The sequence below is a fragment of the Carcharhinus amblyrhynchos genome, chromosome 2, assembly GCF_965287045.1.
Source record: "Carcharhinus amblyrhynchos chromosome 2, sCarAmb.v2.hapA, whole genome shotgun sequence".
Taxonomy (NCBI): domain Eukaryota; kingdom Metazoa; phylum Chordata; class Chondrichthyes; order Carcharhiniformes; family Carcharhinidae; genus Carcharhinus; species Carcharhinus amblyrhynchos.
Window position 1 is genome coordinate 11,217,658 of NC_137325.1, and position 24,259 is coordinate 11,241,916.

General features: G+C 40.3%; 1 protein-coding gene across 4 annotated transcripts in view; it reads right to left on the minus strand.

Annotated features, from left to right (window-relative positions):
• fars2 (phenylalanyl-tRNA synthetase 2, mitochondrial) overlaps positions 1–24,259 on the minus strand; it is a 452,664-nt gene that overhangs the window by 397,533 nt on the left and 30,872 nt on the right. For 3 of the 4 annotated variants that reach the window (XM_080202019.1, XM_080202043.1, XM_080202035.1), the window contains one exon: positions 18,531–18,608. The exons of the other annotated variant lie outside the window; for it this stretch is intronic. The gene's annotated coding sequence lies outside the window, so the exon portion shown is untranslated. The remainder of the gene's footprint in view (positions 1–18,530; positions 18,609–24,259) is intronic. 4 annotated transcript variants of the gene reach the window in all.

Consider the following 24,259-nt stretch of genomic DNA (forward strand, 5'->3'; position numbering starts at 1 on the left):
ATGAACAACAGGGCACATTGCACTGCTTCATCATAGAAACACAGAAACCAGAAGCAGCAGTAGGCCAATCGGCCCTTCGAGCCTGCTCTGCCATTCATCTTGATCATAGCCAATAGTCAAATTCAATACTTTGATCCCCCCTTCCTCCCATGTCCCTTGATCCCTATAGCCCCCAAGAGCTACATCTAATTTCTTCTTGAAATCAGAAAATGTTTTGGCCTCAACTAAATTCGGTGGCAATGAATTCCACACATTCACCACCCTCTGGGCAGAAAAAGTTCTCCTCCACCTCAGTTCTAAAAGGTTTATCCCTTATCCACAAATTATGACCCCTACTTCTGAACTCCCCCACCATTGGGAACATTCTTTCTGAATCTATCCTGTCTAACCTTGTTAGAATTTTAAACAGGTTCTACGAGATCCCCTCCCCTCATCAGCAACTAAGCTAGTGAAATAACAAGGAACATTTCAAAATTCAAGATTTATAACACAGATCCCCCTTTCTCTATGCAATACTCAACATTTCATATTAGCAGCAGTGTGCCAAAGAATGAAACAACAAAATATGAATTGTATTGAATCGCTTTGGTCAGATTAAATCAAAATGGCATATGTCAATGATAAAATTGTTAACAGCATCAACTTAACAACAATCCACAAAAAGTCCAATTCAGATTATGACTCATTTTGTGGGGAAATTGCAGAGACACATCCACACACAATGCATTAACATACAACATGACAAAGGTGCCATGTTTGGAACAGAATGTTGAACAGATTACTGAAGGAGTGCCATTCTTATTTGCTATTTACCAGTATGTTCACTTTTGAGATATCTAGTCATTTTCATTCATCTAGAATATGGCATTGAATTTGATGAGACCATGAAGCATAGCTTGCATATCATAATTTCAAGGAAATATTTTAGGAACTCTGAAGGCCAAGCCATATGCACATTCACTGCCTTGACAAAGGACTAATATGTGGCAAGATCACATAAGAACATAAACATAAGAACATAAGAAATAGAAGCAGGAGTAGGCCATCTGGTCCTTCGAGCCTGCCCCGCCATTCAATAAGATCATGGCTGATCTGTCGTGGCTCAGTTCCACTTTCCCGCCCTCTCCCCATAACCCTTAATCCCCTCTCTTATCAAAAACTCATCAGCCCGCGTCTTAAAAATATTTAGCGAGGTAGCCTCCACCACTTCAACGGGCAGAGAATTCCAGAGATTCACCACCCTTTGAGTGAAGAAATTCTTCCTCAACTCTGTTCTAAACCGCCCCCCCTTTCTCTTGAGGCTGTGCCCCCTAATCCTACTGTCCTTTCTGAGCGGGAAGAGTCTCTCCACCTCTATCCTATCCATCCCATTCATCATCTTATACGTCTCAATGAGATCTCCCCTCATTCTTCTAAACTCTAACGAGTACAAGCCTAGTTTATTCAGCCTCTCCTCATAGTTCAACCCCCTCAACTCCGGTATCAGCCTAGTAAACCTCCTCTGCACTCCCTCCAAGGCCAAAATATCCTTGCGTAAGTACGGCGCCCAAAACTGCACACAGTACTCCAGCTGCGGCCTCACCAATGCCCTATATAGCCGCAGCAAGACCTCCCTACTTTTATATTCAATCCCCCTCGCTACGAAGGCCAGCATCCCATTCGCCTTCCTGACCACCTGCTAGCTGGGTTTTTGCAACTCATGCTCAAGGCACACCCATTATGATGTTATTCCATGGGCACCATTGAAGTCCATGATTCTGAGGACTTTACTTTCTGAAAATATCTAACTAATCATTTTTGAAGGGTACAAGTTAACGGTTGAAAACTTTAGTTAGGTTGAATAAGTAAGTTGTGAGTTTTCAGAGATATTTCCAATTATTTCACCTGCAGGAACTGGTAATGAGAGCGATGGGAATGAAATCTTCCACTCACTACCAGGACTTGCATCAAATCAATTTGCACAAACTCAATTTAATTGTAGCTAGGTTAATCTAAATCAAAAGAATGACCAATCAGGGCAAAATTATAATACCATTATGTTGCATTACCATGGAGATAGTCTTCTACATGTGGAGTATCAAGACACTGTTGAGGCAGACTAGAGGCATTACTCTACACTTGACATTACAACTGAAATATATGCAGGATCTTCTGGTCCCGCTCACTGGCAGGATTTAACAGGGTTGCCAAAGTTACTGGACTTTTGGCTGGCCTACCCTTCTGGCTGGCCTACCCTTCTGGCCTTCTCTACAGCAACAGGGCCAGAAAATCCTGGCCATAAACAAAAAATGCTGTAAATACTCAGCCGGTCAGGCAGCATCTGTGGAGAGAAACAAAGTTAATGTTTCATGTCAATGAACTTTCATCAGAAGTGAAGAAATATAGAAAGGCAAGAGTTTTTAAAGTCAGTCGAAGGGGAAGGGACAGGATGAAAATAAGGAAAGGTCTGTGATAACATGGAGCGCAGAAGAGATGTTTTCCCTTCAGGAAATCAACTCATGCCCTATCAATCCTCCTTTCACATCATCCAAGGGCCCAAACATATCGATTTAATATACAATATTTGCTGTTACAATGTGGTCTCCTCTACATGTGGGAGACCAAACATGGACTGGGTGACAACTTTGCAGAACACCTCAATCAGTGCACAGCATTATCCCTTGCTTCCTATTGTGTGTTATTTTAATTCTCCATCTAACTTCTCTGGCCTACTTTGACCTTTTTGTCCATAACCAGCTACAGCTTTCCAATGAACTCAACACACCTGTTGAAAAGCACTTCATCATTTCTCTTGGTATTTTACTGTTTTCTGTACTTAACAACTTTACATCATTATCTTTGCCTCCGTCTGTTTTTTTTTTGCTGGCTTGTTTCTTTGTTTCCATGTTGCATTCTGCTGTATAGCCATTCACACACTTCATTTGGACACAACCACTCTTTCTTTACTACAACCATAACCACTCTGAATTTTGCATCTTAATCTTTTGTTAATTAATCTCTCTTGCCCTTACCCCTTCATTCTTCTTGTCGTCCCCCTGTATTGGTTTAAAAATTTGGACATTTCTATCTTTCTTCAGTTGGGATAAAGGTTATCAAACTGAAAAATTAACTGTTTCTCTGAAGAGATGCTGCTTGGCCTGAGTATTTCCAGCAGTTAGTGTTTTTATTTCAAGGTCTCCAGCATCCACAGTATTTTGCGTTTATCATCATAATTATTTAGATATGTTTCATGGCGATGTTGCATCATAAAATGTGAAAATATTCCACCACTGAGCACTGATCTATAACAAAGTTTACCCCGTTCAAACAAATTCTTTAATAATCTGTCGACCATAAAATTAAGAAGACACGTGGAATGCTTTTCTTTATTAACTACCGCAAAGCATGTAAGAACTGAAAGGTTTTGTTCAAACTATATGAAGGTAAGGCTGCAGCTGGAATATTATGTGCACTTCTGATCACTGCTTTACAAGAAGGATGTGATCTCAATAAAGAGGGAACAAAGGAGATTTACGAGGATGATGTCAGGAATAGAGAAAAGCTGAGGTTTCTTTGGAGAGATTTAATAAAGGTACAGAAAATGATGAGGGATCAGGATAAAGTGGATAGGCATACCCATTTCCGTTAGCAGAGAGGTTGATAACGAGGGAGCATAAATTTAAAGTAATTGGCAGGAGAATTAGAGGAGGATTTTAGTCACTCAATCGGTGGGGTTGAAAGAGTGGCAGAGACAGAAACAAAATTTAAAAAAATATTTGGGAGTGCAGTGGCCTACGTGGTCAAGAGCAAGAATCAAATGGCCTTCTCAGAATGGTCTTGTCAGTAATGACAATCACAAGGCAGCACAAGTTCAAGGTAAGTGGGGAAAGGTTCAGTAGAGATGTGCCCGGGGAATTTTTTTTTTGAAACACAGAGGGTGGTGGTGGCCTGGAAAGCACTTCCAAGTGAGATCGTTGAGGCAGATACATTAGCGACATTTAGGCCTTATCTGGATGGCACATGAACAGGCAGAGTATTGAGGGATACAGGTGGTTGGTCCAGGCAGGATTTCAGCAAGGCCTTTGACAAGGTCCCTCATAGGAGGTTAGTTAGGAAGGTTCAGTCACTAGGTATAGATGAGGAGGTTGTAAATTGGATTAGACACTGGCTCAATGGAAGAAGCCAGAGAGTGGTTGTGGAGAGTTGCTTCTCTGAGTGGAGGCCTGTGACTAGTGGAGTGCCGCAGGGATCAGTGTTGGGTCCATTGTTGTTTGTCATCTACATCAATGATCTGGATTACAATGTGGTAAATTGGATCAGCAAATTTGCTGATGGTACAAAGATTGGAGGTGCAGGCTTGGTGGGCCAAAGGGCCTGTTCTTATGCTGTACTGTTCTTTGTTCTGAAAGGAGGGGGGTGCGGTTTCAGGATACTGAATTTGATGATCAGCGTGATCTAGATGAATGGCAGAGCTGGCTGGAAGGGCCAAATGGCCTACTCCTGTTTCTAGTTTGTGTTATAAATTTAATTGTAACATTCAGAGATATTCCACCTAGCAAAACCTAACTTTGACTATATCTCATCTACTATAACTATCAAAGATATAACCTTGAAAGTTTACCTGTCTCAGAATTACAATCTCCAGAAATATCTGCATTGACAGCGAGGTGGCAAATTGAATTGCCAGAGAAAGCTCCGTATATTTGCCAGTATACACAAGAGACTGTGAAGGAAACAAGCTATTAAGTTCCCAATAAAACTTGTTATGTACAAAGTTCTGGCAATGCCTACTTTCCTATTTGCCTGCAAGACCTGGACGATCTACTCTGAACAAATTAAGCTGTTAGACAAGTGCCACACAAGATGCATTCAAAACATCATGGATATTGCATTCAATGGCTCATTTAATCTGTGCTTGATTATGCTGATTCTTGTATAGTGGTAGATTGCTTAAGCCTGTTGGTGGAGCTAAAAATTTGAAAAGGGTTAATAATCACACAGGTTTAAAAATCACATTAGCTGCTAAGAGAAAATAAAAGTCTTCACAGACAATCACCTAGATCTTTAGTCTGAGTGAATTTATTAAATCAGACATCTGGAACTGGAAGAAGGGAGTGCTATACATGAAGACCAACAAGGATGTAAGCTTATTTATTAATGTCACAAGTACACTTACATTTACACTGCAATGAAGTTACTGTGAAATTCCCCTAATCAGCACACTCCAGCATCAGAGGTAGAATTTAGCATGGCCAATACACCTGACCTATCACTGATAGCTCATAACAATGATGGATTAGATCTGCCAACATGATTAAGTCTTCATGCTGATTGAGTATTATGATTAAGCACATGTGAGGTGATTGTGATTGGTTTTAATATATGTACCTTATGAATGATGTAGCCTTAATCAATAACTACAAGTGGATAGAGATAACTCTTATACCTTGATTAGTATATGCCAATTACTTGCAACTTAATTTGAAATTATAACTGCATGTGTACTTCTGAATTCTAGGCTCTGGCTAGTTACCGACACTGACCTGTGACCTACCATGGACCTCATTATTAGCTTGCTTTAAAACAGCCATTTAAGAGAACTCCGTGACTTAGTCTAGTTACTTGAAAGATAGAGTTGCGATCAATTAAAAGGCTGATGTCAAAGTCCACAACAAGAGTTAAGGATTCTGAAAAAGTTCCAGAAAGGATCTGGCGCTCCCTGCAAAGACCAAGGTTGGGATTTTCCAATCCCACCTGAGGTGAATGGACCTTTCAACAGTCCAGCAAATTTTTCATCCTGCCTATGACGATTTTCAAGATAAAGGGGGGGCGGTTTAGAACGGAGTTGAGGAGGAACTTCTTCACTCAAAGGGTGGTGAATCTCTGGAATTCTCTGCCCGTTGAAGTGGTGGAGGCTACCTCGCTAAATATTTTTAAGACGTGGGTTGATGGGTTTTTGATAAGAGAGGGGGATTAACGGTTATGGGGAGAGGGCGGGAAAGTGGAACTGAGCCACGACAGATCAGCCATGATCTTATTGAATGGCGGGGCAGGCTCGAAGGGCTAGATGCCCTTCTCCTGCTCCTATTTCTTATGTTCTTATGTTCTTATGATTCCCATGGTGGGTGACACCAGAAATCTTACCCCTATAAATGCTGAAATATTGTAAGTTCTAAGATGTTTTAAAGTTCTGTAAATGAACTTTGGATTTAGAACTAGATTCACCATTGCATGACTTTAAGATAAATAGGATACACAGCAACCTATGCTGTGCAGAACACTGCCTGCAGTGTTCAAGGATTCCTTGAAGATGAACCTCAGGAAACGTGGCATGCCCCCACCATGGGCTACAAGAAAGAGCTACCTCGGGGACGATCTGAAGTAGTGGTTGCTTCCTTTCAACAGCAAAGAATACAAGCAGCTAAGGGCAAAAGGCAAAGCTAGAAAGACAAGACTTCCTAACAAAACCTGACAATTCATACTTGCCCACACTTTTGGAAAGCCATGCAGGTCTGCAATCAGGCTCCACTTTAGAATACGCTTAAGATGACTGGACTCACACGAGAAATGGCTGTCTGTCTTCGATAATAAAGGGAAACAATCACAATGACAATTAAATCCATAAAGAGGAGACTAGCCAAAAGTATTGTTACTTAAAGAAGATGGCAGGATTGGTTTAGAATAAAAATATTTAACTGCAAAAGATATTCAGAACCAAAGTATGTAATACAACTATTGTTTCATTTGGATTTTGTTTCATCCAAGATAAAACTAATATTTGTTAATCCAATCAGATCGAGTGTCAATTTGACTCAGTCGGAAGTACTATTAAACACGTTCAGAAGATTAGGACTTGAGCATCAATTCAGCAATGTAATCTCCACCTGAAAAATCTAGTGAGGGATGGAAGATATGATGCACTGCCAGAGGTGATGTCTTTCTGATGAAAGATCAAACCGAGGTTCTTGTCATTTTAGTGGTTTAGGATATCCAGATAGGCCCTTGATGTTGCTCTTTATGTTAAAAGATCCTGTGACACTACTGAAAAAGGAGCAAGAAGCACTGTTCCAATTCCTGGGCCAACTTTCCTCCCTCGATCTTCAATTAGACAGAGCTCTCTTGCTAATTATTGTTGATTATCCCTTTCAGAAGAGCATAGGTAGACAACAGATGAGGACAGGATTGAGTACAATTTCCTTTCCCCCACCTGCCAGTCAGTTGAGCTACCTGACATTTGCTGACATGGCTTGCACATGAATAAAGACCACTTAACTGAGATGTTCAGAAGTGATTAGAATCTGTGGAACTCTATCCAAGAAATGCCATGAGGAGGAGAGGAAATTGTCAGAGGGGAAAAAAGCTTGTAATTGCATTAATATCATTACTTTCAAATTAGCTAAATCACTAAATTCATCTGTGATACACAGAGATTTGCTTTTCACAAACTAGTGTAAACTGTGGAAATCATTGCAACAGGTGCAACAACATCTATAAAAACTGTTACCTTTCCAAGTAAGGCACCTCATGTCAAATCTTTCTTCACTGTTCAACGATGAACATTTGCATCCATGCCAACTATCAGTTTCATGTACAGAGTCACTGTTTTAGAGTCAATGTCTGCTTGTTCTTGTTTGGAGTGCCTCTCCAGCACTATCCTACTATGTGACACAACTGCAACTGTAGATGAAGAAACCCTTTGATACAGCGTGTTGGAAAATCTCAGTTTTATGGCATGCAGAATTCTCACCCACAACACACGTCAGAATTCCATTTCAGGAGCAGAAGGTGGGAGCTAGGCAATGACAGGGAAGGTAAGGGGCAAGTAGAAACAAGCCTACCAGTCCAAAGGTGTGTGGCTTAGGTTGATTGGCCATGCTAAAAATTGCCCCTTAGTCTCCTGGGATGTGTAGGTCAGACAGATTAGTGGGTAAATGTGTAGGGCTATGGGGTAGGGCCTGGGTGGGATTGTGGTCGGTGCAGACTCGACGGGCTGAAGGGCCTGTTTCTGCACTGTAGGATTCTATTCTATGATTCTACCTTTGAATCAGAAGGTCAAGAGTTCAAGCTCCACTGCAGGGCTTGAGCACATAATGTAGATTAACGTAACAATAGTAATGCTGAGTGAATGCTGCATCTTCTCTGATGTCCCGAGGCATGGTACATCGGGGAGACCATGCAGACGCTACAACAACGGATGAATGAACACCACTCGACAACCACTAGGCAAGACTGTTCCCTTCCTGTTGGTGAGCACTTCAGCGGTCATGCGCATTCGGCCTCTGATCTTCAGGTAAACTTCTCCAAGGCGGCCTTCACAACATACGACAGCGCAGTCACTGAGCAGAAACTGATAGTCAAGTTCCGCACACATGAGGATGGCCTCAACCAGGATCTTGGGTTCATGTCACATTATCTGTAACCCCGATGATTTGTCTGGGCTTGCAACATCTCACTTACTGTCCTGTCTGGAGACAATATACATCTCTCCAACCTATGCTTAATGCTATCTCCACTCACATTGTCTGCACCTTTAAGAATTGATTAGCTGTAAAGACTCGCATTCCAATCAGTATTCTGTAAACTGTGTGTGCCTTTACATGCTCTGTTTGTGACCAGAACTCTCCACTCAGCTGACAAAAGGGCAAATCCCGAAAACTAGTGGGTTTACTATTGTTGTAAAATCAGCCTGTTTTAACCCTTATACAGTGGACAAATAACTTTGAGTAGACGTCTTATTAGTACAAACAATATTTATTTAAACCCACATAATCAATAATCACCCACCCGACCAACAATAAGTTATCTTACAGGAAATACTAGAATTCAAGTACAATACAAGACCTTGACTTAACTTTGCATGACTGACAAGTACCCAAGCAGATATGACCTTTATCTCTGCACTGGTCTTGGTAGCTGTCTGCATAGTCTGGTCCTTTGGTCTGGTGTGGCACTCTGGCTCTGATCTTCCAGGTGTGGTGACTCTCCATCACTGGAGCTCGTTCGTGGGGTCAGAGAGAGAGAGAGAGCGATTCCTGGTTGTGCAGCATCCTTTATACCCCGTTTGGTTTCACGCCCCTTGATTGGCAATGGCCAAAAAAAGAAGATCAGGACTTGATCACCCTGATTGATAAGAGTCCAATCAGGTGCTACCACACCGATCTCTGGGTGTGTCCAGCGGCCATGCCTGTAGGTGCTGTAGGCAGATAGGTCACATACCTTCCTCCTAAATAAGGATTCACGATGCCCCTACGTCTGGCACACAACCCAGTGTGACCAGAAAGTCTCCTTCATCCTGGAGATTGCCCATATCCTATGTATTCACTCATCAGGGTTGCAGCCTGTTTGTCTGTCTTTAAACTGCAACCTGTCGGTTTAGGTTTCTTGCCCAGTTGTCCCAGAGTGTTTTACAAAACTCCATTTTAGATGGCCTGTTTGGCTACACTATCAAATAAACTTGTTGGACTTTAACTTGGTGTTGTGAGACTTCTTACTGTGTTTACCCCAGTCCAACGCCAGCACCTCTACACCTTCTCTGATGTGCCAGCCACCTTTTGAATGAGAGTTAACTCAACTAAGTCTCACAGGTAGGTGCAAAAATATCCCACAACACCATTTGACGAAAGGCATTGGAGTCATCCTGGTGCCCTGGGAAGAGAGTAATAGCTGCAGCTAATGGCGATGAATGCTAGCACGTGGTGAATAGGAAATGGGGTCGGGGGAGAAAAAGTATGCCAGTTCATGGGAGGGTAGAGAACCAGTATGAACGAGGAGAAATGTGTCAATCTGAAAAACTACCTTAAAACAATTTAATAAATCAGGTTTAGCAAGAGATGGAGTAATAACACAGGTCCACAAAGTCCACACATTTTCCATAAGAAATGAGGACAAGTATTTGAAAGATTCTCAAATTATAAAGGTGAGGATTTAGGTACCCATATTTTAAATTTGGAAAAGCCAGTCCTCCACAGCAACTTCAGTTTAATCAGATGGTGTTGGCCTATATTCTGGGATATATTTGAATTAGCGGTCATTTTGAAGTCTTATTCTCTGTTGGCCACATTTTACTTGTTTTCTATGGTTGGGTGTTTGTAACAGTTTGAAAGAAATTTAAAATACGTTTTTGAAAAATTCAAAATGCAACTTAACTGACTGGTTTGGAATACAGCCCAATTCACAGCGCTCCTTTAAATTCTAAATACTGATATTGTTCTGGATGAAATTAGAAACTGTGACATTTATGGGAAAAAAAAATGTGCAATTTGAAAATAGCAGTAGACTGCACCCTCTTTTTGGCATGGAGAGGACATCATTAGCCACGAGTTACAATGCCTTCAAATTAAAATTCCTGTGATTTAATTTTAATCAGGTCACTTCCTTAGCAATATTTTAAAAGCATTATCAAGTTTAGTTTATTTATTAGTGTCACAAGTAGGCTTACACTGCAATGAAGTTACTGTGACAATCCCCTAGTCGCCACACTCTGGCACCTGTTCGGGTACATTCGGAGAGAATTTAGCATGGCCAATGCATCTAACCAGCACATCTTTTGGACTGCGGGAGGAAACCGGAGCACCTGGAGGAAACCCATGCAGACACAGGGAGAACGTGCAGACCCCACACAGTGACCCAAGCTGGGATTGAACTCAGGTCCCTGGCGCTGCGAGGCAGCACTGCTAACCACTGTGCCACCATGCTGCCCCACTCAAATGCAAAATTTTTTTATGCATTTAAACTTCTGGTCAAATGTTCTCAAATTATTTTCAAGATTGATTCATTCCTGATAGTCAAGGGAAATGTGAATTGGATTGTTACGAGAAAAGGAAAAATATGCAAGAGTAAGGGAGAGAGTCAGTGCAGATATGATGGGCCAACTGGGCTCCTTCTGTGCTGTAACAAATTTGAGATTCTGTGAAATGTGCTGGGTATATTGAGTTGCCATGCTGCCCACTATATTGGAGTAGTTGAAGAAATTTGTGCATCAGAAATTATCATAAAACCTCATGTTTAACACATCAATTCTAGATCTCAGTATACCCCTCCACACACAAGTCTTAATAATTCACATGCCATAATTGGTTGAGATTTGCATTCAGGCTCAACCTTCTCTGCCAATAAGTTGTCAGTCAGATACAATAAGTGACTAAATGGCATGTCATTAATGGTAGAGAAAAACTTGCATTGTGCCTTTCAAAAATACAGGATGTTGCAAAGCACTTCATAGAGGATCATGTACTTTTTGAAGTGCTGTCACTGCACTGCAGTCAATTTGCACACAGCAAGCTCTCACAAACATCGATATGATAATGACCAGATAATCTGTTTTTGTAATATTGATTAGGGCACCAGGAATAACTCTGTTCTTCTTCGAAATAGTGCTAAGAGAATTCTTACATCCACCTGAGAAGCCAAACAGAACCTCAATTTAACACCTAATCTGAAAGACAGTACATCCGAATATACAAAACTGGACTGTCAGCCTTGATTTTTGTGCTCATGGTTTTGTGCAATGGTTGTCTATTCATCTTCATTGTGCTTGAATACAGAGAATGCCATTCAGAGTGAAAATAGTACAGAAAAAAGAGACTATTCAAAATTATATTACAGAAGATGAACTGCTACCAATTTGTCTCCCATAGATACTTTCTCAGCTTCAGTGACATCAATTACTCCCATAAGCGATTAGGCACTTTTACAGCCTTCAGGACTCAGCAGTGAGTTCCACAATCTTAGTGCCAATTTTGCTTCCTGTTCTTTGCAGGTTTCATTTTTTTTCAGTTATAGTCTACAGCACACTTTAACTCCTTCCTCATTCAAACATTTGTGTCTTTCACTCACTCACAGACCTTTCTTTTGTCCTTGTTCACTCACCCCTTGCTCAGAACCTATTACCTTTTTAACTTTTCCTAGTTAGTGAAAGATCATAGGCCTGCAACATTAATTGTTTCTCTCAACAGATGCTGCCATAACCTGCTGTGTATTTCCAACATATTCTGTTTTTATATTAGAGATATAAAAAAGGACTGAAAGTAAAAAACATCTAATCATAATCTGCTTTTGAGGAAGCAAGAATCCCAGCTTGGAAATATATTTTCAGGACTATTGTTAACTATCACTTAACAGCCATTGAAAATTCATTTATTTCACAATTTACCAACACTGACCTTTTCAACCATTTTTAATGTGGAACTTGTGGGTAAACACACCAGGTTCATGTGGTTTCAGTCATTTCAATGCTGAGTCTATTTTCCAGCACTGTGGAGGAGCAAATTACCTTTCACAGCAATTTCTAAATTTCCACCTTAACTGTGTAAATGCATACATTCTCCAGGTGCTACTGTCAGATTTCTATTACAATGCAGCCACTACTAGCCTTACCATTACACTTATCACAAATCTTAGGCAATGCTTTTAAAAATTAACTATTTTTCAAACTCTTTATGCAAAAATGGTCAAATAATTCTGACTCGTGCAACATGAAAATAGTTATTATCATGTTATAAGGATATTAGTGCAGAGATTACTGTCAGTCAAAGTATAACATGAATGCTCCATACACTTGTCTCAAACTTCTCTCTGTTATAACATAACATAACATAAGAAATAGGAGCAGGAGTAGGCCAACTAGCCCTTCGAGCCTGCCCCGCCATTCAATAAGATCATGGCTGATCTGTCTTGGCTCAGTTCCACATTCCCGCCCTCTCCCCATAACCCTTAATCCCCCCTCTTATCAAAAACCCATCAACCCGCGTCTTAAAAATATTTAGCGAGGCAGCCTCCACCACTTCAACGGGCAGAGAATTCCAGAGATTCACCACCCTTTGAGTGAAGAAGTTCCTCCTCAAATGGGCCCTAACCCTGCTCATTTTAAGTAGGTTACTCCTCCATGAAAATAGCAGAGAGAAATGTAATATCAATGCATTAAACATTCATGCAATAATATTGCTGGTAATCATTCCAACCTCTAACTCTCAGAGGAGAACATTTCAACAAAACTCCAACTGTAAATGAAAAACATGTTACCATATAAAATAAATTTTCACTGAAAATTTTGCAAAGCATTTCAGAGGACAGAAATGTCATCAAATTGACATGGTAGAACCATGAGAAGCGCCACAAAGTGCAGCTTAAAAATATAGATTTTGAGAAAGTTTTTAAAGACAGAAGAATTTGCAAGTTAAAGACATTTAGGAAGGAAGCTCCAGCAGAACACCAGAAGCTTTTCCATCAGTGATAAAGTAGGAGATGCACGAAAGGCCATGGACAAAGAAGTAGACAGCATCAAAAGTATCATATGGCAGGATGATGTTGAAAGGACAAGTTGCAAAGTAGCCATGGAGGGATTTGAAAACGAGGATCTGAAATTGGATGCACTAAGGAAATGGAGTCAGTATAATAATGAGGAATGGGGGTGTTGCATAAGACAAGATGTAGGCAGTGGACTTTTGAAAGCTTTTCAAGCTTGTGCAATGTGCAGGCTGGGGACCAGTAAGGAGGAGTACTGATTCTCAAAGTGACAAAAGCATGGACGAGTTTCAGCTATCATAATAATTAGCTTGGGACTGACACAGGCAACGCTGAGAAACAGAAGCACGTCTTTAGTGACTGATGGGAAGAAGGGTTTGAAGTACCATTTCATTGGATAAGTTGTATGACGGGGGAGACAAAGGTGTCATTGGAGATCATCATATCAACCACTGAGATCTCAGAGATGCTGAGCTTGATGAGTAGTCACAGGAATGAGTTACTTCACAAATATTAAGGAATCAAATAAAATCTGAGTGCCTTATTCTATGTTCTTATTCTTATGTTCTATGTTTATGCACAAAATATTTAGCTGCACAGAGCCCCAAACAAAGCCACACTGCAGAAAAGGGCATAAATAAGCAGATAATAGGAGTATGTAAAAAGAATAGAGTAATAGTTATGGGTGACTTTAATCTTCATGTTGGAAATTCATGGAGTGCATTAGGGATAGTTTCCTAGAACAATATGGCATGGAGCCAACCAAGGAACAATTTGAATCTGGCAATGGGTAACATGGCAGATTTAACAAATGACCTCACAGTTAAAGATCCCTGAGGGAGTAGTGATCATAACACGATAGAATTTAATAAGAACATAAGAAATAGGAGCAGGAGTAGGCCATCTAGCCCTTCGAGCCTGCCCCACCATTCAATAAGATCATGGCTGATCTGTCGTGGCTCAGTTCCACATTCCCGCCCTCTCCCCATAACCCTTAATCCCCTCTCTTATCAAAAACTCATCAACCCGCGTCTTAAAAATATTTAGCGAGGTAGCCTCCACCACTTCAACGGGCAGAGAATTCCAGAGATTCACCACCCTTTGAGTGAAGAAGTTCTTCCTCAACTCCGTTCTAAACCGCCCCCCCTTTATCTTGAGGCTGTGCCCCCTAGTCCTACTGTCCTTTCTGAGCGGGAAGAGTCTCTCCACCTCTATCCTATCCATCCCATTCATCATCTTATATGTCTCAATGAGATCTCCCCTCATTCTTCTAAGCTCTAACGAGTACAAGCCTAGTTTATTCAGCCTCTCCTCATAGCTCAACCCCCTCAACTCTGGCATCAGCCTAGTAAACCTCCTCTGCACTCCCTCCAAGGCCAAAATATCCTTGCGTAAGTACGGCGCCCAAAACTGCACACAGTACTCCAGCTGCGGTCTCACCAATGCCCTATACAGCCGCAGCAAGACCTCCCTACTTTTATATTCAATCCCCCTCGCTATGAAGGCCAGCATCCCATTCGCCTTCCTGACCACCTGCTGCACCTGCAAGCTGGGTTTTTGTGACTCGTGCACAAGGACCCCGAGGTCCCTCTGCACCGTCGCCTGCTGCAGTTTTTCGCCACGTAAGTAATAATCCTTCCTACCATTATTCCTACCAAAGTGGACCACCTCGCACTTGCCAACATTAAATTCCATTTGCCAGTTCCTGGCCCATTTGCCTATCCTATCTAGATCCTTCTGCAGACTCTCCACACCCTCCGCGCAATTTGCCGTTCCACCAATCTTGGTGTCATCAGCAAATTTCGACACCATATACTCGGTTCCCTCCTCCAGATCATCTATATAAATGGTAAATAGCTGAGGCCCAAAGTATTGAGTTTAACATGATAAATCTGGGTTGGAAAAACTGTGTTAACTTAAATAAAGGGAGTTACAATGAAATTAGGAAAGAGTTAACTAAAGTGGACTGGGTGGATAAATTAGCAGTAAAACAGGAAGCAGACATTGAAGGAGGTAATTCATGTCTCCCAGCAAAAATATATCCCAGTAAAAAAGAAAGATTCTAAGAGTGGGAACAACCAACCATGGCTAATTAAGGAAGTTAAGGGAAGTTTAAATTGAAAGAAAAAGCACACAAGGAGGCAAGTGACAGCTCCAAAGACAGGGATAAATTCAGAATCCAGCAAAGAAGGACCAAAGGGATAATAAAGTGAGGGAAAATAAATGAATAATGAGGGCGAACTAGTGATGAATATAAAAACTGACAATAAGAGCTTCTTTAAATATATAAAAAGGAAGAAAGTGAACATAGGCCCCTTAGTAAATGAATTAAGATAATTATGGGGCATAAAGAAATGGCAGAGGAGTTAAACAGATATTTTGCATCAGCCTATGGTGGAAATTATTCAAACATCCCATTAATACATAAGAATACAGGGGAGGAATTAAGTACCACCACCATCACTAGAGAAGTAGTTTTAGACAAACTAACGGGGTTAAAAGCAGATATGTCCCTTGGCCTTAGGATCCTAAAAGAAGTAGCTATAAAGATAGTGGACATATTGGTTGCAATTTTCCAAACAATCCTTGGATCTGGAGAAGTACCAGAGGATGAGAAAACTGCCAATGTAATACCACTATTCAAAAAAGGCAAAAAAAAACAGATAACTATAGGCTGATTAGCCTGACAGCCATTGTTGGAAAAATGTTGGAATTAAAGTAGTAACAACACATTTGGAAAATCATAACCTAAATCAAGCAGAATCAGCTTGGCTTCTTGAAATGGAAATTGTGCCTATCTAATTTTGTTGAGTTTTTCCAAGGAAGTTACAACCAGACTGGATAGAAGAGAGCCAGTAGATGTGTTCTATTTGGACTTCCAGGAGGCATTCAACAAGGTATCTTACAAAAGATTGTCATAAGAGCCCAGGGCGTTGGAGGTAGTATATTAGCATGGATAAAGAATTGGCTAATGGACAGGAAACAGCAAGTGGGGATAAGGGATACTTTTTCAGGTTGACGACCTGTAACCAGTGGGGTTCATGTGGGGAGCTGGGACTGCAATTGTTTACAATATATATTAATGGTTTGGAGGAAGGAAGCAAATGTACTGTAGCCAAATTTGGACAACACAAAAATAGGTGGAAAGGCAAGTTGTGAGAAGGACTTAGTGGTTTACAAAGAGATATTGATAGATTAAGTGAGCAGGTAAGAAGTTAGCAAATGGAGTATAATGTGGGAAAATGAAAAGTTGCTACGGAAGGGAGAACAAAAGATTGAAATAAATTAAAATTGGGAGAAAGCTGCAATACAAAAGGAATTGGGAGTACTTGTGCATGAAACACAGAAAGCTAGCACACAGGTGCAGCAGGTAATCAGGAAGGCTAATGGAATGTTGGCCCTTATTTCAAGGGGATTGGAGTATAAGAGTAGGAACGTGAGCAATTTTGGTCCTCTTATTTAAGGAACAACATTATTTCACTGGAGGCAATTCAGAGAAGGTTCACTAGGAGATTTGATTTGATTTATTATTGTCACATGTATTAACATACAGTGAAAAATACTGTTTTTTGTGCGCAATACAAAGCATACCGTTCACAGAGAAGGAAACGAGAGAGTGCAGAATGTAGTGTTACAGTCATAACTAGGGTGTAGAGAAAGATCAACTTAATGCAAGTTAACTCCATTCAAAAGTTTGACAGCAGCAGGGAAGAAGCTGTTCTTGAGTCGATTAGAACATGATCTCAGACTTTTATATCTTTTCCCAACTGAAAAAGGTGAAAGAGAGAATGTCCGGGGTGCGTGGAGTCCTTAATTATGCTGGCTGTTTTGCCGAGGCAGCAGGAAGCTTATACAGAGTCAATGGATGGGAGGCTGGTTTGTGCGAAGGATTGGGCTACATTCATGATTTTTGTAGTTCCTTGTGATCTTGGACAGAGCAGGAGCAATACAAAGCTGTGATACAACCAGAAAGAATGCTTTCTAGGGTGCATCTGGAAACATTGGTCAGAGTCATGTCTAACGTGCCAAATTTTCTGATCCTCGGTATGCTGGAATTGTCTTATGAGGAAAGATGAAGCAGGTTGGGACTCTACTCATTGGAACTTTGAAATTTGAGAGATGATCTCATTGAAGAATTAATCTTAAGGATCTTGACAGGATAAATGCTGAAAAGATGTTTCCCCTCATTGCAAAGCCCAGGACCAGAGGGTTCAGAATAAAGGAGGGCCAATTTAAGACCAAGATAAGCAGGAATTTCTTCTCTCAAAAGATTGTGAGTCTTTAGAACTCCTTAACACAGACAGTTGTGAGGGAAGAGAACTTGACAATAGAATTGGCTACTAGGATATGAATATGTCAAATGTATTTGAGAACAATGGCAAATTGTGTTAAGTCTGAGGAAAATACAGCGAATAATGTTATCACTCAAAGTCTCAAGTCATATCAGTGGTGTACAAGTACTTAAATATGTACATGGACCATTTTTAAAATTGTAAAACAGAAGTACAGTTTACTGCAGTGCCTCACATCCCAAACACTATAAAGTAGTGGTTCTGAAATGTATGTGTGGACAATCACTGGTAAAGAGGGACACATTCTGACAGGTGCCCTGACCTAATTGGAAAAGCTGTTTTTTTGAAAAAAAAACAAATAATCAAATAGGGTCAATTCTGACAAGGTCACATTTATTGCCATCATAAGTTACGCTTCTTAAATTGTTGTAGTCCTTATAGTGACAATTGTCCTATAATGGTGATTAGAAATTCCAAATACAGTGAAGAAGCAATGAAATATATATCTAACTCAAGATGGTGGAGAGATATTTGCAAGTGCTTGTGTTCCCATGATGCCTCTTGGAGCAGAGGTGCTGTCAAAGTAAGGTGTTCAACTTGCTACTGTGCATTCTAAAGAATTATTTTACCAGGCACAGTGCACCCCTGGTGGAGGAGTTTGATACTGAATTCAGTAACAGGAACACTGATAAAGTGGTCTACTTTTACCTGAATAGCATCAAGATTCTTGAGTGTTGTTGTAACTGCACCCATTCAGATGAGTGGTGAGAACTTAGGTATGAAAAGCTTCAATGAGTCAGGAGACAAACGAACTGTCAGAGTAGCCAACCTCTGCTCAATTATTGCTGCAATGTTGTTGATAATACCAGTCCAGTTAAGCTTCTAATGACAGTAATCCTTATGTTATTAATAGTGGGGGACTGGGACTTATGTAATTGTTGAAGATTGAGGGATGCAGTACAAATTGATCTTATTGCAGTTGATTATCATCTGGCACTTATATAGTATGAATGTTACCTGCCACTTGTCAACTGCAGCTTGGATGCTTTGCAAGTTCTCCCACACATCAGCATGATAAGTTGATTATCAGAGGAGCTGTCAATGAATCAGAGCAATGTGGACTTGTGAGCAAACAGTTTCTTCTCACCTCTAGCTAAAAAGGTAATTGATCGTGCAGCTGAAATAGGTGAATCAAGGACCCCAAGACTGTGACGGCTTAATTCCAAGAACCTCAACAACTTCTTAATATTACACGGAGCTGGATACTGGTTAGCCAGAAGACAAAACTTAAAGACATAAGTATTTATGTTTGCTAAGTTACCAAAATGCTCTCTTCTGTTTTTTTAACTAATTGAGGAAAGCCATATGACAAAAGAGCAGAAGAATTATTCACAAAAATCATTGTATATTTTACCCATTTCTTGGATCAGGAATTATTCTGGTCATTGTAGGAATTTCCCCTTTATTCTAAATCAGCTTCAGATTTGTTAAGGTCATTGGTGCCATACTTGACTGAATGCAACACTGGTGTCAAGTTCAGCAAATCACAGGCTCTTTTTTTTTGTTTTTATTCCAATTCAATCAAATCAAGTCCAATTCAGAGTCTCAACAAGTTGAGGCATTTTAGATCCAAGATGTCATGACAGAGCTCTTACCTCCTGTCTTGGGCTTGATCTACACGATCCAAGCTGATTGGAGTAGGCATAGCTCCTCCTCCAAGGCTCAATCTCATCTGCATCTTAGCCAAAAGGCGGAGATGCTGCTTTTAAAAATTGTTTCAAATTAAGCTAAAATGTAACCTAATGACTTCAATCAAGAACAGCATGTCAATACTACACAAAAAGGCCAAGAAGCATCAAGCTGTGTTGAGGTCTGAAGCTGAATAGTTCTGGCAAAAACCAAACAGACATTGATTAAGCAGGTAAGTATGTGCTGCTTTCATGTATTATTCATTTTTTCTTTTCAGTTGGTTAGGTTAGATTTGTACTGTTTGTGAATAGAATAGTTCCGGGAAATTTTCAACATTATTCGATAGATACCTTTCTCAAAGTTATACTGGAGCAGTTTGATGAGGAGAAAGCTAGATCTTGATCACCAGCAGTATAGCTGGTATGTTGTCAGATGCTGTATGTTTTCCTATAACTAGTGCAGCAAGTAGTTTCTTGCCACATGGAACTGGACATTGGATATCCATTATAGTGGGAATTTGAAGCCCCAAACATTGTACATTAGCAATATTTAAACATGCGAAATAATAAATACTTTTCTCAATTTGGCTATTTTTCATAATTACTTGGGGAAATCAGAGGAAAAATAGCAAAATAATTCATAAATACAATCAATATAAAATTTGCAAGTATGTGGGTATTAAAGAGAAAATTAATTATTGGATTAGCTGGTGTATTAATTAAGGAAACCTTGGAAAGTCTATTAAGCTGAACATAAGAGAGACAGTTTCGCTATCCTCATCCTAACTCGAGTTATTTTTAGAAAAAAAAGGAGTGGAGTATTGAAAGCAAACAAAGCATCTCCTGATTATTATTTGTTTTTTTAAATAAACAACTAGAAAATATAAACCTTCTTGTTGTGGGGACCTATAAAAGAGAGCATAAAAGATAGACACACTCTTTCTACATCCTAATTTGAGTTTTGAGTTTTCTTTTGAGTTTTGGAAGGAAACAAAGCTTTGAATTAGTATATGTTTTGCTGATGGAGAGAATGTTAACAGTATAATTACTAAAATACTCTATTTGAAAATCATCAGCATTCAATTGTGCAGTGCTATTTATCAGGTTTTTCAATATATGTTTTGAAATATTTCTTCACCATTAAGGGTAATCAGACATTTGTCATTACTATTTCAGTCTAACAATGACAGCTCAAAAAACAGATAAAAAATGTTTCTAAGGACAAAAATCTATAGCATCATTGTCTTAGTTTATGTTTCTGATACAGCATTATATGAAAATTCAGCATCTGCTCAGATAGATTGAGAGGATTCTATCTGCATTTAACCAATACAATTCAGAGATGCATCAGATTTAACCCCAGTTCATGCCTAGTTGGCTGACCTCAGCTAATTAGCACCAAATGTAATTTTTAGGGAGAGGACAGTGAAGCCATACTGTTACTGGACTAATAATCCAGATCCTTGGACGAATGCTCTGGGGGGCATGAATTTAAGTCCCACCATGACAGGTAGGCGAATTTAAATTCAATTATTTAATAGATCTATAATAAAACTTCAGTTTCAGTAATAATGATCATGAAACTCACAGGCTGCCTTAAAATCTACTTCAGGAAGCAAAGCTGCCATCTACCCTCAGCATCAGAAACAACAAAAGTGCATGCTGTCCAGTCAACCTTTCAAGGTTCTCCTCACTAACATCTGAGAACATGTCAAAATTGGGAGATCTGTCACATAGTTTAATCAAGCAACAGCCTCACAGGCATTCCCACTAAACCATGCCTTAGAGTCAAAGTCACAGACTCCTCCATCACCTGAGGTACTGATATATGGCATACAGTTTGGAGAAAATGGTCCCGAGAATCCCCAACATTGACTTCAGACTCCATGAAGTCTCATGACATCAGCTCAGAGGAAGAAAACCTCCTTCTGCTCACCACCCTCCCACAGCTGATGAATTTGTGCTTCTCCATGTTGAACTCCTTTTGGAAGATGCACTGATGGTAGCTGAAGCACAACATGTACTCTGGGTGGGGGAACATCATTATCCATCAACACAAGTTACATTGTAGTCTTGAAGGGTAGACCTGTCAGATTTCAACTGTGACAGATGTTGAGAGGGCTAAGGAGTAAAATATCTTGACCTGATCATGAGCTGTAGCAGGCACTTCTGTCCATGACAGTGCTGGTATGACAATGCACAGTCCTTTTGGAGACAAAATTCTGTCTTTGCACTTCCATCATGTTGTGATAGATTTCATACAGATCTAGCAACTCAAAACTGGGCATCCATGAGGTGCTGTGGGCTTCTGGCAGTAGTTTAGTTGTATTCAACCACAATGTGGAACCTCAATACCCAGCATATGCCTCACTTTACCATTACCATCAGGCCAGGGTCCAACCTGTGAGGTTTCAATGAGGTGTGCAGGACAGCATGCATGGAACAGTACCAGGCATACATAAAAAGGCCAGTCCCCCACGCTCACCAGCCTCCCATCTTTTGATTCCGTCTACAGTTCCTGCTGCCTCAGAAAAGCAGTCAGCATAATAATGAATCACGTATCCTGGACATACTCCCTTCCACCTTCTTCTGTTGGGAAAAAGGTACAGAAGTCTGAGATCTCACACCAACCAACTCAAGACTACTTCTTCCCTGCTGCCATTAGACTTTTGAGTAGACCCACCATATATTACGTTGATCCTTCGCTACACCCTAGCAATGACTAGAACACTACATTCTACATCCACTCCTTTCCTTCTCCCCACATACTCGATGAATGGTATGCTTTGTCTGTATAGCATCAAGAACAATACTTTTCACTGTATACTAACACATGCGACAATAAAAAAAAATCAAAAATGAGGTACCAACATGATGAAGCTAGAGGACTACACGAGTGCCAAACAGCAGGAGCAGCATGCAACAGAAAGAGGTGAACAATCCTACAACTAATGGATCAAATCAAAGCTCTGCAGTCATGCTACATCCAATTCTGAATGGCGATTGACAATTAAACGACTAGCCAGAGGAGGAGGCTCCACAAAAATCCCCATCCTTAACAATGGTGCAGCTCAGCATGTCAATGCAAAAGATAAGCCTGAAGGATTTGCAGCCGTCTTCAACCAGAAGTTGCAAATGGATGATTCATCTTGGTCTCCTGAGGCAATAGATTGGAAATCTATAGAAGTTGTTCATAGACTTTACGGTTAATTTTTTAAAAGTTCTTTCACAAGACAGAAACATCACTGATTTGGCCAGCATTTTTGTTCCCAATGCCAAATTGACTTGCCATGATGGTGGTAAATCACTGTGGTCCATGTGCTGTTGGAACAGGGCTGTTAAGGAGGGAGTTTGGGTTTTTGACCAAGCAACAGCAAAGGAATGCTGATAATAGTTCCAAGTCAGGATGGTGCGTAGTTTGGAGGGGAACTTGCAGATGGGTGATATTCATACGAATCCCCCACATCCCCAGTTGGTTGGAATGTCTAGAATTGGGGGTCAAAGTCTCAGAATAAGTGGAATAAATGAACTGTGAATGCCCAGTAATTGAGCATATTCAAGATGAAGACAGATAGATCTTTGGCTATTAAGGGAATCAAGAAATATGAGGTTAGCACAAGAAAGCGGAGTTGAGGTAGAAGATCAACCTTGATCTTATTGCAAGCCATAAACGGTTGGAAAGGCCAATGACCTACTGCTGTTATTTCTTTTAAAGATAAACATAAAAATAAATAAAATACTATTGACAATGATTTCAACAGTCATATGAACAAAAGGCAGGGTTGCCTGTCCATGGAATATTTCTTATGTTTAAACGTAGAAAAATTATTTTCTTTCGCTAGTCATTGTTCAAATTATTGTGGGAGGCAGGGGAACAAAGAACATCTTGTTGTTAACGTTGGTAAAACCAATTAAAAAGTGCAGCAAAATTGAACAGTCGCATTACTTCTTGTGATGCCCATAGCTTCTCCGGCTTAGGAGCAGTTTGGGTTTGGTTGAACAAATATGCTTGCACTGGAAAAAGCGCAAGTGAATAAAAGAATTTAAATGGTTGCAAAATAAAAACAGTAAAATAAAAACTATCAAGTTTCATTCTAGAAATGAATGTAACTACTCCAAAAACTTGAACCAGGGTACAGGGCTAACTAATCAACAAAGTCTTTTACGGTTGCAATTGTATAAAGAAAATATAATTCATTTATTAGTCACAAGTGGGCTTACACTAACACTGCAATGAAGTTCCTGTGAAAATCTCCAAATCGCCACACTCTGGCACCTGTTCGGGTAGTGAGGGAGACTTTAGCATGGCCATTTCACCTAACTTGCACATCTTTGGACAGTGGGGAGAAACTGGAGCACCTGGAGGAAACCCATGCAGACACAGGGAGAACGTGAAAACACCACACAGGCAGTGACCCAAGCTGGGATTCGAACCCAGGTTCTTGGCGCTGTGAAGCAGCAGTGCTAACACTGTGCACCATGCCGCCCCAGGTGGCGATTGAAAGATTTGGGATTATGTTGGCTTGGGATCCTCGATTTGACTTATTATTGTCAAATGTATTAGTATACAGGGAAGTATTGTTTCTTGCATGCTATGCAGACAAAGCATAACGTACATAGAGAAGGAGTGCAGAATATAGTGTTAAAGTCATAGCTAGGATATAGAGAAGATCAATTTAATGCAACGTAGATCCATTCAAAAGTCTGATGGCAGCAGGGAAGAAGCTGTTTTTGAGTCGGTTGGTACATGTCCTCAGACTTTTGTATCTTTTTCCTGGCGTAAGAACATGGAAAAGAGTATGTCCGGAATGCATGAGGTCTTGATTATGCTGGCTGCATTTCCAAGGCAGCGGAAAATATGTTATTCCATTTAAACAGACTTGATTTTCAAATTATGCAGATTATGGATTATCAAATTGTACCTGAAGCAAACTGGATTCATTAAAATGACAAATGATACAGAATTATCAGGTGATCAATGCTTTGATTATGACAAATCTTGCCATCATCAAGTCAGCAGACACCACAGTACTTTACAAACAAGGAGGTGTACTACCT